At 40.1% G+C, this 12,503-nt stretch overlaps 1 protein-coding gene and 1 pseudogene across 4 annotated transcripts in view; one reads left to right on the top strand and one right to left on the bottom strand.

The window, feature by feature from the left end:
• The window catches only part of RSPO2 (R-spondin 2), a 198,494-nt gene that overhangs the window by 100,004 nt on the left and 85,987 nt on the right, over positions 1 to 12,503 (top strand). The window lies entirely within an intron of this gene.
• LOC112134682 (nuclear receptor-binding factor 2-like) lies at positions 1,003 to 2,569 on the bottom strand (annotated as a pseudogene).

Raw genomic sequence — 12,503 nt, 5'->3', positions numbered from 1 at the left:
AAGAAGCAAAAGCAAACACTCCCCTCAAAGATAACAACAGTTAACAAAAGATATCAAAAACCATTTTGTCTTCTGTTCTTGACATTTTTGTTTCTATGAGTATTTGTCGTTATCCTCACCTTACAAATGTGTCATTGTGTTTTGTAACTTGTTTTAATGAATTATGAACATATTTTCATGCCATTAAATATGGCTGCAAATATTCTACTGAATGGTTATACTGTAGTTAATTGCCTATTGAAATTTGCTTTTAGTTTTTCATGATTATAAGCAGTTCTATGAAAAATATCCTTCTATATAAATTCTTGCTCTCTCATACACATATTTTTACACATTTGCATGGTTTATTTTTATAAGAAAAACTTTTAAACATAATACATGTTTTAAAGATATGTATTGCCAAATGGATTTCTAGAAAAGTTGTATCAGTTTACATCTTCACTAATAACAAGTATAAAACTTCATTTTTGTCTTAATATGCTTTTTCTTTGATACAAATGAAACTGAACACGTATTTGTCACTTGAATATTGGCATTGTAGGATGTTTACCAGAGTCACTGCCCCCCTTTTTTCTATTTGCACAACTGTCATGTTTTTAGTAATTAAAAAATAAACTTTTTGAAGTATCATGCAGAATTCTAAATTCACAAATAATAAATGGAGTGTTTAATGAACTCTTACAAAGTAGATACATTTAACTCCCACTGATGTCAAGAAAGAATGTTAGTACTACCCACTCACTAACTTCGCATTCACTACTGTCTTCTCTTTTGGCATAACTACTATCCTGACTTGTAAACAAAACACATATAAAACATTATTCATGGCAACACTATTTTTTTTTAAACACAATTACTTTATTGATTTCTTACAATCAAATACTGCCAACTAGCATTACTTCCATTCTTGCATCATTAAAAACAAAGGGTATTTCCTCCTTGGTATTTTCAAATCATGCATTATACAATAAACAAAGTTAGAACTTGAAATGCACCGATTAATTATGTAAATTGGTAATTTGTTTAAAAAAGCATAATAATTTGGTTCCTTTCTTCATAAAATGGAAATTTAAATATTTCTTCTGATAATCTTGAGGTTATCATTATGAGTAGTGCAAAGTGTGGCACATATAGTTTCATCTAGAAGGGTATGTATCTTACACACCTTAAACAAACAAAATGTGCATTAACAAAATGCATACAGTCAATGCATGATAGAAAGCATGTTTCAAATATAAGGCAGCCCCTCCGGCCACCATATTATTTAGGTTTTGCATTATCATTTATGGCATTATAGATTAATTACACATAACTTTTATACATTTTAACCCTGAAGATAAGAAAAATAACTGTTGCTTGAAGGAAATTATTCCAGGTAGCCATTTGGTTTGGATCAGGAGAAACTGAACCTCCATGAGTTTAGCATCTGCCAAGTAGGAATCATTAGCTCAAGTGAGTGAATGAGATACACGGTGCATTTCACAGTGACTGTTTCCCAAGTCCTGGCAATGCCTCTGCTCCCACAGTCCACCAGATGAAGCATTTCCGGGATGACCCTTCTATGTGGTTTTCCCTTTTCATTTTTTTTTTTTTTTTTTTTTTGCTGGATTAACGATTACTGTATTATTTCCTCTTTTCCCCTTTCCTGTGGCCTTCCATTTTAATTATTCATAAATCCTTTCAGAATATCTTCAGAGAGCTCTGTAAGAGGAAGTTCTGGAGATGCAAAATCCAAGGGAGAAAGACTGGGGATAGGAATGTCCTTGGCTTTCCTGGTATTTTCTGCGAACTTCTGCCAGGTTGAGGAGGCTGTAGCAGTTTCTGAATGTGGTGGCAAGCTCCATAACTCTGATGTTTCTACAAAATCAGCACCTACATCCAGCTCCTGTTCTATTGGACCTTTTAGAAGTCTGGCCTTTTCAGCCTTTAGTTGTTTATTTTCTTTCCTTAATCTTTCATTCTCTGTCACAAGGAATTCCACATGCCTCTTCAAATCTGCAATTTTGGTTGCCTGCTCCTCTATAATTGTTTTATCATCTTTTGGGGCTTTGCTTCCAATACATGGCTCTGCTGGCTCACTCTTTTGCTGAAGTAAATATAGTAGTGTGTCTGGATCCCTGTCAAAGATCCCCTGAATCTCAGGCAGGCATTTCTCTGTGGAAGGGCTGTACTTCTGAGAAAGGGGACTCTGGCCCTCTGCATCCTCTGCAGAGGGTTTGTGAGATGCCTGAAGATGGGCAGCTACATCCTTGTCTGTGTTCTGCTGGCCTTTCAATATTTCTTCACGCTGGGCCCTTTTCCATCTCTCTTGGATGAGGAGGAGCTGTTTCATATGGCTATCTCTTTGCAATTCCAGTGAAAGATGAGCCTGCTCAGACTGTGTCAGCTTCATGGCTTCAGAAAGATACGCTGCAGCCTTTCTGTGACAAGAAATAGCCTCTTTGTATTTGCCTGCAGCTAATAAACGTCTGCTCATCTGATGAGCCAGGTTGAGGGGTCCTTCATTACTTCCGTAGACCCTGGGGTAAGTGGCGGCCTTAGGAAGGGGAATAGTGGTGCCAGGGAACATGGAGGGGACTGCAGGGGAGCGCAACACAGCCGCGGAGACTGCGGCCCCTCTCTGCACCCCAGGAGCCAGCGGTAGGCACTGACGGAGCCAACACTATTTATACTAATTACAAGTTGGAAACAACTCAAATGTCCAAACAAAACAATACCTAAAAAATACAGTATATTAATATTGACATTTAACAGAAAGCAAGGAAAAGCCAGTGGAGGAGGCTGTGACTAAGTCACTAGGAAAACAGAGAGGATGATGTCCCAGAAGCAGAAGTGGGAAGGCTTGAGAAGAAGCAAGTGGTCAATGTCAACGTTGCACTGTTTAAACGATAGAGTTGCTGACCTTCATATGAGCCATTTCATTGTTTTTGTTGGGTCGCTATCCTGATTGCTATGGTTTTGGGGAGTACATGGAGTCATAGGAAAGCAGCCAGTGATTATATACACTCATTCTCTTCTTCCTCTAAGTGTGTTTAAAAAGAGAATCTGATAACTGGAAGGCTCACACAGATGGGGAAGTTGGGGTGTGTGTCTGTGTGTTTATGTGTGTGTGTGTCTGTGAGTGACAGGAGACATAGCTAGGAAAGAGCCAGCTGAGGAGGATAGGCAAAAAATAATGAAGAAACAAGATCACTGAAGGGACAGAAGAGGATAGAGTCCAAAACATAGGTGGGAAAATTAGCCCTGGACAAACATTTATTCAGCAACTTATGAAGTATCTACCTCATGTCAATCAAGGTTAAGGATTCTTTTTTGTCGTGTACCAGGAAGGTATCAGAAATATGCTGAAATTAAGGAAAAAGGAGCAGTAAACTTTTTTAACCTCCAAATTTATGTATAAGAAAACAATATACTTTGCCAGAAATAGTACTTCGAAAAATCATCTGTAAACAAACACAGAAAATAGATATTTTATAATTTTAGATCCATGAATTTGCTACATTTTAACTATTTCTGCTACATTTTATGATTCTACCCTTGTTTTGACATTTTGTGAAATATGTATTTAGGCTAGGAGAACACTACATTTTGTTTCCCTTTTTTTCTTTCTTTCCTTCCTTTTTTTTTTTTTTTTGTTGTTGTTGTTGCACAGTCATAGCTCAATGAAGCCTCAACCTCTTCTGTGTTGAAGGGATCCTCCCACTACAGCCTCCCCAGTAGCTGGGACTATAGGCATGTGCCACTATAGCCAGCTAATTTTTTAAAAAATATATTATTAGAGATGCCTGGCTGTTACTTATTTATTTAAATATTTTTAGAGATGAGGTCTTGCCATGTTGGCTGGTTTCTAACTCCTGGCCTGAAACAATCCTCCCACTTCAGCCTCTCAAGTAGTTGAGATTATGGGTGTGAGCTGCTACATTTTGCTTTTGAAATGAAATGACACAGGTTTTAAAAACTAGTAATTTTTAACATATAAGAAAATCCAAAGTTAAATATCATCCTTTAATTTGTGAACTCCAAGATCACTATTTAGGTGTTTTTAAAGAATTACTACATGTCGTCAAGTTTGAGTGCCTTTAGAAACACCTGTTTTCTTGTCTTGCTTTCTTTCTTTCTTTTTTTTTTTTTTTTTTTTTTTTTTTGGAGACAGTCTCACTTTGTCTCCCAGGCCGGAGTGCAGTGGTTTGGTCTCAGCTCACTGTAACCTCCGCCTCCTGGGTTCAAGAAATTCTTGGGCTTCAGCGCCCCAAGTAGCTGGGACTACAGGCACGCACCACGATGCCTGGCAAGTTTTTTTGTATTTTTAATGGAGGTGAAGTTTTGCCATGTTGCCCATGCCAGTCTCGAACTCCTAAGCTCAGGAAATCCCCCCATTTTGGCCTCCCAAAGTGCTAAGATTACAGTCATGAGCCACTGTGCCTGGCCTGTCATTCTTGAATAATGTAATTTAATGATGCATTTGGGGGAAAAAAAAGTCTAGGTATTTAAAATTAACATAAATATGTTTGAAATGTCTTTAGTCAAATCTGGACAACTGTGGACACACATATAATTATTCTAAGTACCATAAATTCTATATAATGTGTTTGAAGATCTATAAAGATACAGACTTCCAAATATATTGATGTAACCCCAGTATGTTTGGGATTACTGAGAAATATAATTAAAAATAACAAATGTCTTCATTTGGAGGATACTTAGACCATTAGGTTGGAGACCATCAGGTTGCATATGAAACTGACACAGAATTAGACAACAGTATTAGATAGCATCATTACATAAAGTGGTGCTGAACCCCAATGGGCCAATGGGGTTAGTAAGTTGCACAGTTATAGAAGGGATCACAGAAGGGACAAGTTAGTGGTTAGGTTAGAACAGTCATGAAAAATTGCGGGGCTCAGCTGTATCCTTCCCTTCCTTCACCATCTAACCTGGGTGGCGAGGCTGTGAAGAGTTAGGGGCATTCTAGGTTTAGAGGAAATGCATGAGCATGAGGGGTGAAAGGACCAGTGACAAGACCTGATAGAAGACCTGGAGATAAGTGATTGACGTTGACCAACTAAAGGTAATAGGATTCAAATTCAGGGACTGTATTCTGATTACACTTAAACCAGAAATGTTCTAAATCATGTATTAGAGTTATTTTACTTTAGGTTTAGTCTTTATCAAACCAGCACATGAATAAGGGATACATTTTAGAAGCCTATAATATTCTTTAATTTTGGAATACAGGCAGTGCTGGAATTAAGGAAGCCTGATGAAAACAGCCACTTGCATGGTTTTCCCAACAGTATTAGTAGGTATTTATCTGATGAGGAAAAAGAGGGGATGACTGTAATTTAGGGGATGGCTTAGGCTGCTTAATACAGCTTACACATTTAGCAAACATTTACTGCTTATATACTAGGTAGGGCCAATGTGTGTTTTTATTATAAAAAAAATGGAATGGAATTGAATGTGCTAAGAACTGTGAGGGTGACACACTGGCTGCTCAGGGAACCCATGGGGCATCAGCTGACTTGCTCTTGGAGATGGGTGAGTCTTCAGATTTCCCAAAGAGTTTGTTATAAAACTATCTTGAAAGAGGAGTAGGGTGAGTAAGAGTAAGACGGTAAAGGGTACTCATAGCAGAGAGTCACTTGAGCATTGGAACGCAAAGTGTGAGAAATGAAATCTTGGAAGCTGAGGATGGAGGATTCATAAGCTGGGAAGACATATAATGCTCTTGTTGTAGAATATCGTCTGATGTCAGCAGGGGAAATAGGTTGAGCAGAGAGCCAGAGAGGAGGCACACAGACCAATTAGGAAGCTGTTGCTGTAATCCCAGGCCAGAAATCAGGACTTCAGCTAAGGCAGTGGTACTTGAGGTGGGGAAGAAGAGACAGATTCAAGAGATTAGAAGATAGAACCAGCAGAAGGTGGTTCATTGGACACAAGGATAACAGAGAGGGAAGAGACCTCACTGACTCACAGGTTTCTGCCTTTTTTTTTTTTTATTATTATACTTTAAGTTTTAGGGTACATGTGCACAATGTGCAGGTTTGTTACATATGTATACATGTGCCATGTTGGTGTGCTGCACCCATTAACTCATCATTTAGCATTAGGTATATCTTCCAATGCTATCCCTCCCCCATACCCCTACCCCACAACAGTCCCCAGTGTGTGATGTGCCCCTTCCTGTGTCCATATGTTCTCATTGTTCAATTCCCACCTGTAAGTGAGAACATGCGGTGTTTGGTTTTTTGTCCTTGCAACAGTTTGCTGAGAATGATGGTTTCCAGCTTCATCCATGTCCCTACAAAGGACATGAATTCATCATTTTTTATGGCTGCATAGTATTCCATGGTGTATATGTGCCACATTTTCTTTATTTTTTTTAAATTTTTTTCTTTTTATCATTATTATTATTATTATTACTATTATTATTATTATTATACTTAGGCTCTATGGTACATGTGTGCAACGTGCAGGTAACTTACATATGTATACATGTGCCATGCTGGTGCGCTGCACCCACCAACTCGTCATCTAGCATTAGGTATATCTCCCAATGCTATCCCTCTCCCCTCCTCCCACCCCACAACAGTCCCCGAAGTGTGATGTTCCCCTTCCTTTGACCATGTGTTCTCATTGTTCAATTCCCACCTATGAGTGAGAATATGCGGTGTTTGGTTTTTTGTTCTTGTGATAGTTTACTGAGAATGATGATTTCCAATTTCATCCATGTCCCTACAAAGGACATGAACTCATTATTTTTAATGGCTGCATAGTATTCCATGGTGTATATGTGCCACATTTTCTTAATCCAGTCTATCATTGTTGGACATTTGGGTTGGTTCCAAGTCTTTGCTATTGTGAATAATGCTGCAATAAACATACATGTGCATGTGTCTTTATAGCAGCATGATTTATAGTCCTTTGGGTATATACCCAGTAATGGGATGGCTGGGTCAAATGGAATTTCTAGTTCTAGATCCTTGAGGAATCGCCACACTGACTTCCACAAGGGTTGAACTAGTTTACAGTCCCACCAACAGTGTAAAAGTGTTCCTATTTCTCCACATCCTCTCCAGCACCTGTTGTTTCCTGACTTTTTAATGATTGCCATTCTAACTGGTGTGAGATGGTATCTCATTGTGGTTTTGATTTGCATTTCTCTGATGGCCAGTGATGGTGAGCATTTTTTCATGTGTTTTTTGGCTGCATAAATGTCTTCTTTTGAGAAGTGTCTGTTCATGTCCTTTGCCCACTTTTTGATGGGGTTGTTTGTTTTTTCTTGTACATTTGTTGGAGTTCATTGTAGATTCTGGATATTAGCCCTTTGTCAGATGAGTAGGTTGCAAAAATTTTCTCCCATTTTGTAGGTTGCCTGTTCACTCTGATGGTAGTTTCCTTTGCTGTGCAGAAGCTCTTTAGTTTAATTAGATCCCATTTGTCAATTTTGGCTTTTGTTGCCATTGCTTTTGGTGTTTTAGACATGAAGTCCTTGCCCATGCCTATGTCCTGAATGGTAATGCCTAGGTTTTCTTCTAGGGTTTTTATGGTTTTAGGTCTAACATTTAAGTCTTTAATCCATCTTGAATTGATTTTTGTATAAGGTGTAAGGAAGGGATCCAGTTTCAGCTTTCTACATATGGCTAGCCAGTTTTCCCAGCACCATTTATTAAATAGGGAATCCTTTCCCCATTTCTTGTTTTTGTCAGGTTTGTCAAAGATCAGATACTTGTAGATATGTGGCATTATTTCTGACGGCTCTGTTCTGTTCCATTGATCTATATCTCTGTTTTGGTACCAGTACCATGCTGTTTTGGTTACTGTAGCCTTGTAGTATAGTTTGAAGTCAGGTAGTGTGATGCCTCCAGCTTTGTTCTTTTGGCTTAGGATTGACTTGGCGATGCGGGCTCTTTTTTGGTTCCATATGAACTTTAAAGTAGTTTTTTCCAATTCTGTGAAGAAAGTCATTGGTAACTTGATGGGGATGGCATTGAATCTGTAAATTACCTTGGGAAGGATGGCCATTTTCATGATATTGATTCTTCCTACCCATGAGCATGGAATGTTCTTGCATTTGTTTGTATCCTCTTTTATTTCCTTGAGCAGTGGTTTGTAGTTCTCCTTGAAGTGGTCCTTCACATCCCTTGTAAGTTGGATTCCTAGGTATTTTATTCTCTTTGAAGCAATTGTGAATGGGAGTTCACTCATGATTTGGCTCTCTGTTTGTCTGTTATTGGTGTCTAAGAATGCTTGTGATTTTTGTACATTGATTTTGTATCCTGAGACTTTGCTGAAGTTGCTTATCAGCTTAAGGAGATTTTGGGCTGAGACAGTGGGGTTTTCTAGATATACTATCATGTCATCTGCAAACAGGGACAATTTGACTTCCTCTTTTCCTACTTGAATACCCTTGATTTCCTTCTCCTGCCTAATTGCCCTGGCCAGAACTTCCAACACTATGTTGAATAGAAGTGGTGAGAGAGGGCATCCCTGTCTTGTGCCGGTTTTCAAAGGGAATGCTTCCAGTTTTTGCCCATTCAGTATGATATTGGCTGTGGGTTTGTCATAAATAGCTCTTATTATTTTGAGATACATCCCATCAATACCTAATTTATTGAGAGTTTTTAGCATGAAGGGTTGTTGAATTTTGTCAAAGGCCTTTTCTGCATCTATTGAGATAATCATGTGGTTTTTGTCTTTGGTTCTGTTTATATGCTGGATTACATTTATTGATTTGCGTATATTGAACCAGCCTTGCATCCCAGGGATGAAGCCCACTTGATCATGGTGGATAAGCTTTTTGATGTGCTGCTGGATTCTGTTTGCCAGTATTTTATTGAGGATTTTTGCATCAATGTTCATCAAGGATATTGGTCTAAAATTCTCTTTTTTTGTTATGTCTCTGCCAGGCTTTGGTATCAGGATGATGCTGGCCTCATAAAATGAGTTAGAGAGGATTCCCTCTTTTTCTATTGATTGGAATAGTTTCAGAAGGAATGGTACCAGCTCCTCCTTGTACCTCTGGTAGAATTCGGCTGTGAACCCATCTGGTCCTGGACTTTTTTTGGTTGGTAAGCTATTGATTTTTGCCACAATTTCAGCTCCTGTTATTGGTCTATTCAGAGATTCAACTTCTTCCTGGTTTAGTCTTGGGAGGGTGTATGTGTTGAGGAATTTATCCATTTCTTCTGGATTTTCTAGTTTATTTGCGTAGAGGTGTTTGTAGTATTCTCTGATGGTAGTTTGTATTTCTGTGGGATAGGTGGTGATATCCCCTTTATCATTTTTTATTGCATCTATTTGATTCTTCTCTCTTTTTTTCTTTATTAATCTTGCTAGCGGTCTATCAATTTTGTTGATCCTTTCAAAACACCAGCCCCTGGATTCATTAATTCTTTGAAGGGTTTTTTTGGTCTCTATTTCCTTCAGTTCTGCTCTGATTTTAGTTATTTCTTGCCTTCTGCTAGCTTTTGAATGTGTTTGCTCTTGCTTTTCTAGTTCTTTTAATTGTGATGTTAGGATGTCAATTTTGGATCTTTCCTGCTTTCTCTTGTGGGCATATAGTGCTATAAATTTCCCTCTACACACTGCTTTGAATGCATCCCAGAGATTCTGGGTATGTTGTGTCTTGGTTCTCATTGGTTTCAAAGAACATCTTTATTTCTGCCTTCATTTCGTTATGTACCCAGTAGTCATTCAGGAGCAGGTTGTTCAGTTTCCATGTAGATGAGCGGTTTTGAGTGAGATTCTTAATCCTGAGTTCTAGCTTGATTGCACTGTGATCTGAGAGATAGTTTGTTATAATTTCTGTTCTTTTACATTTATTGAGGAGAGCTTTACTTCCAAGTATATGGTCAATTTTGGAATAGGTGTGGTGTGGTGCTGAAAAAAATGTATATTCTGTTGATTTGGGCTGGAGAGTTCTGTAGATGTCTATTAGGTCCGCTTGGTGCAGAGCTGAGTTCAATTCCTGGGTATCCTTGTTGACTTGCTGTCTCGTTGATCTGTCTAATGTTGACAGTGGGGTGTTAAAGTCTCCCATTATTAATGTGTGGTAGTCTAAGTCTCTTTGTAGGTCAGTCAGGACTTGCTTTATGAATCTGGGTGCTCCTGTATTGGGTGCATATATATTTAGGATAGTTAGCTCTTCTTGTTGAATTAATCCCTTTACCATTATGTAATGGCCTTCTTTGTCTCTTTTGATCTTTGTTGGTTTAAAGTGTGTTTTATCAGAGACTAGGATTGCAACCCCTGCCTTTTTTTGTTTTCCATTTGCTTGGTAGATCTTCCTCCATCCTTTTATTTTGAGCCTATGTGTGTCTCTGCACGTGAGATGGGTTTCCTGAATACAGCACACTGATGGGTCTTGAGTCTTTATCCAATTTGCCAGTCTGTGTCTTTTAATTGGAGCATTTAGTCCATTTACATTTAAAGTTAATATTGTTATGTGTGAATTTGATGCTGTCATTATGATGTTAGCTGGTTATTTTGCTCGTTAGTTGATGCAGTCTCTTCCTAGTCTAGACGGTCTTTACATTTCGGTGTGATTTTGCAGTGGCTGGTACCGGTTGTGCCTTTCCATGTTTAGTGCTTCCTTCAGGAGCTCTTTTAGGGCAGGCCTGGTGGTGACAAAATCTCTCAGCATTTGCTTGTCTGTAAAGTATTTTATTTCTCCTTCACTTATGAAGCTTAGTTTGGCAGGATATGAAATTCTGGGTTGAAAATTCTTTTATTTAAGAATGTTGAATATTGGCCCCCACTCTCTTCTGGCTTGTAGGGTTTCTGCCGAGAGATCCGCTGTTAGTCTGATGGGCTTCCCTTTGATGGTAACCCGACCTTTCTCTCTGGCTGCCCTTAACATTTTTTCCTTCATTTCAACTTTGGTGAATCTGACAATTATGTGTCTTGGAGTTGCTCTTCTCGAGGAGTATCTTTGTGGCGTTCTCTGTATTTCCTGAATCTGAATGTTGGCCTGCCTTGCTAGATTGGGGAAGTTCTCCTGGATAATATCCTGCAGAGTGTTTTCCAACTTGTTTCCATTCTCCCTGTCACTTTCAGGTATACCAATCAGACGTAGATTTGGTCTTTTCACATAGTCCCACATTTCTTGGAGGCTTTGCTCGTTTCTTTTTATTCTTTTTTCTCTAAACTTCCCTTCTCGCTTCATTTCATTCATTTCGTCTTCCAGGGCTGATACCCTTTCTTCCATTTGATCGCATCGGCTCCTGAGGCTTCTGCATTCTTCACGTAGTTCTCGAGCCTTGGTTTTCAGCTCCATCAGCTCCTTTAAGCACTTCTCTGTATTGGTTATTCTAGTTATACATTCTTCTAAATTTTTTTCAAAGTTTTCAACTTCTTTGCCTTTGGTTTGAATAGCCTCCCGTAGCTCGGAGTAATTTGATCGTCTGAAGCCTTCTTCTCTCAGCTCGTCAAAGTCATTCTCCGTCCAGCTTTGTTCCGTTGCTGGTGAGGAACTGCATTCCTTTGGAGGAGGAGAGGTACTCTGCTTTTTAGAGTTTCCAGTTTTTCTGCTCTGTTTTTTTCCCATCTTTGTGGTTTTATGTACTTTTGGTCTTTGATGATGGTGATGTACAGATGGATTTTTGGTGTGGATGTCCTTTCTGTTTGTTAGTTTTCCTTCTAACAGACAGGACCCTCAGCTGCAGGTCTGTTGGAGTACCTGGCCGGCCATGTGAGGTGTCAGTCTGCCCCTGCTGGGGGGTGCCTCCCAGTTAGGGTGCTCGGGGGTCAGGGGTCAGGGACCCACTGGAGGAGGCAGTCAGCCCATTCTCAGATCTCTAGCTGCGTGCTGGGAGAACCACTGCTCTCCTCAAAGCTGTCAGACAGGGACATTTAAGTCTGCAGAGGTTACTGCTGTCTTTTTGTTTGTCTGTGCCCTGCCCCCAGAGGTGGAGCCTAGAGAGGCAGGCAGGCCTCCTTGAGCTGTGGTGGGCTCCACCCAGTTCAAGCTTCCAGGCTGCTTTGTTTACCTAAGGGAGCCTGGGCGATGGCGGGCGCCCCTCCCCCAGCCTGGCTGCCGACTTGCTGTTTGATCTCAGACTGCTGTGCTAGCAATCAGCGAGACTCCGTGGGCGTAGGACCCTCTGAGCCAGGTGTGGGCTATACTCTCCTGGGGCACCGTTTCCTACGCCCGTCGGAAAAGCACAGTATTCGGGTGGGAGTGGCCCGATTTTCCAGGTGCCGTCTGTCACCCCTGGAAAGGGAACTCCCTGACCTCTTGAGCTTCCCGAGTGAGGCAATGCCTTGCCCCTGCTTCGGCTGGCGCACGGTGCACTCACCCACTGACCTGCGCCCACTCTCTGGCACTCCCTAGTGAGATGAACAGGGTACCTCAGATGGAAATGCAGAAATCACCCGTCTTCTGCGTCGCTGGCGCTGGGAGCTGTAGACCAGAGCTGTTCCTATTCGGCCATCTTGGCTCCTCCGCCACATTTTCTTAATCCAGTCTATCATTGTTGGACGTTTGGGTTGGTTCCAAGTCT

This window comes from Pongo abelii, chromosome 7, assembly GCF_028885655.2.
Source record: "Pongo abelii isolate AG06213 chromosome 7, NHGRI_mPonAbe1-v2.0_pri, whole genome shotgun sequence".
NCBI lineage: Eukaryota > Metazoa > Chordata > Mammalia > Primates > Hominidae > Pongo > Pongo abelii.
This window is presented reverse-complemented; position numbering and strand designations above follow the sequence as displayed.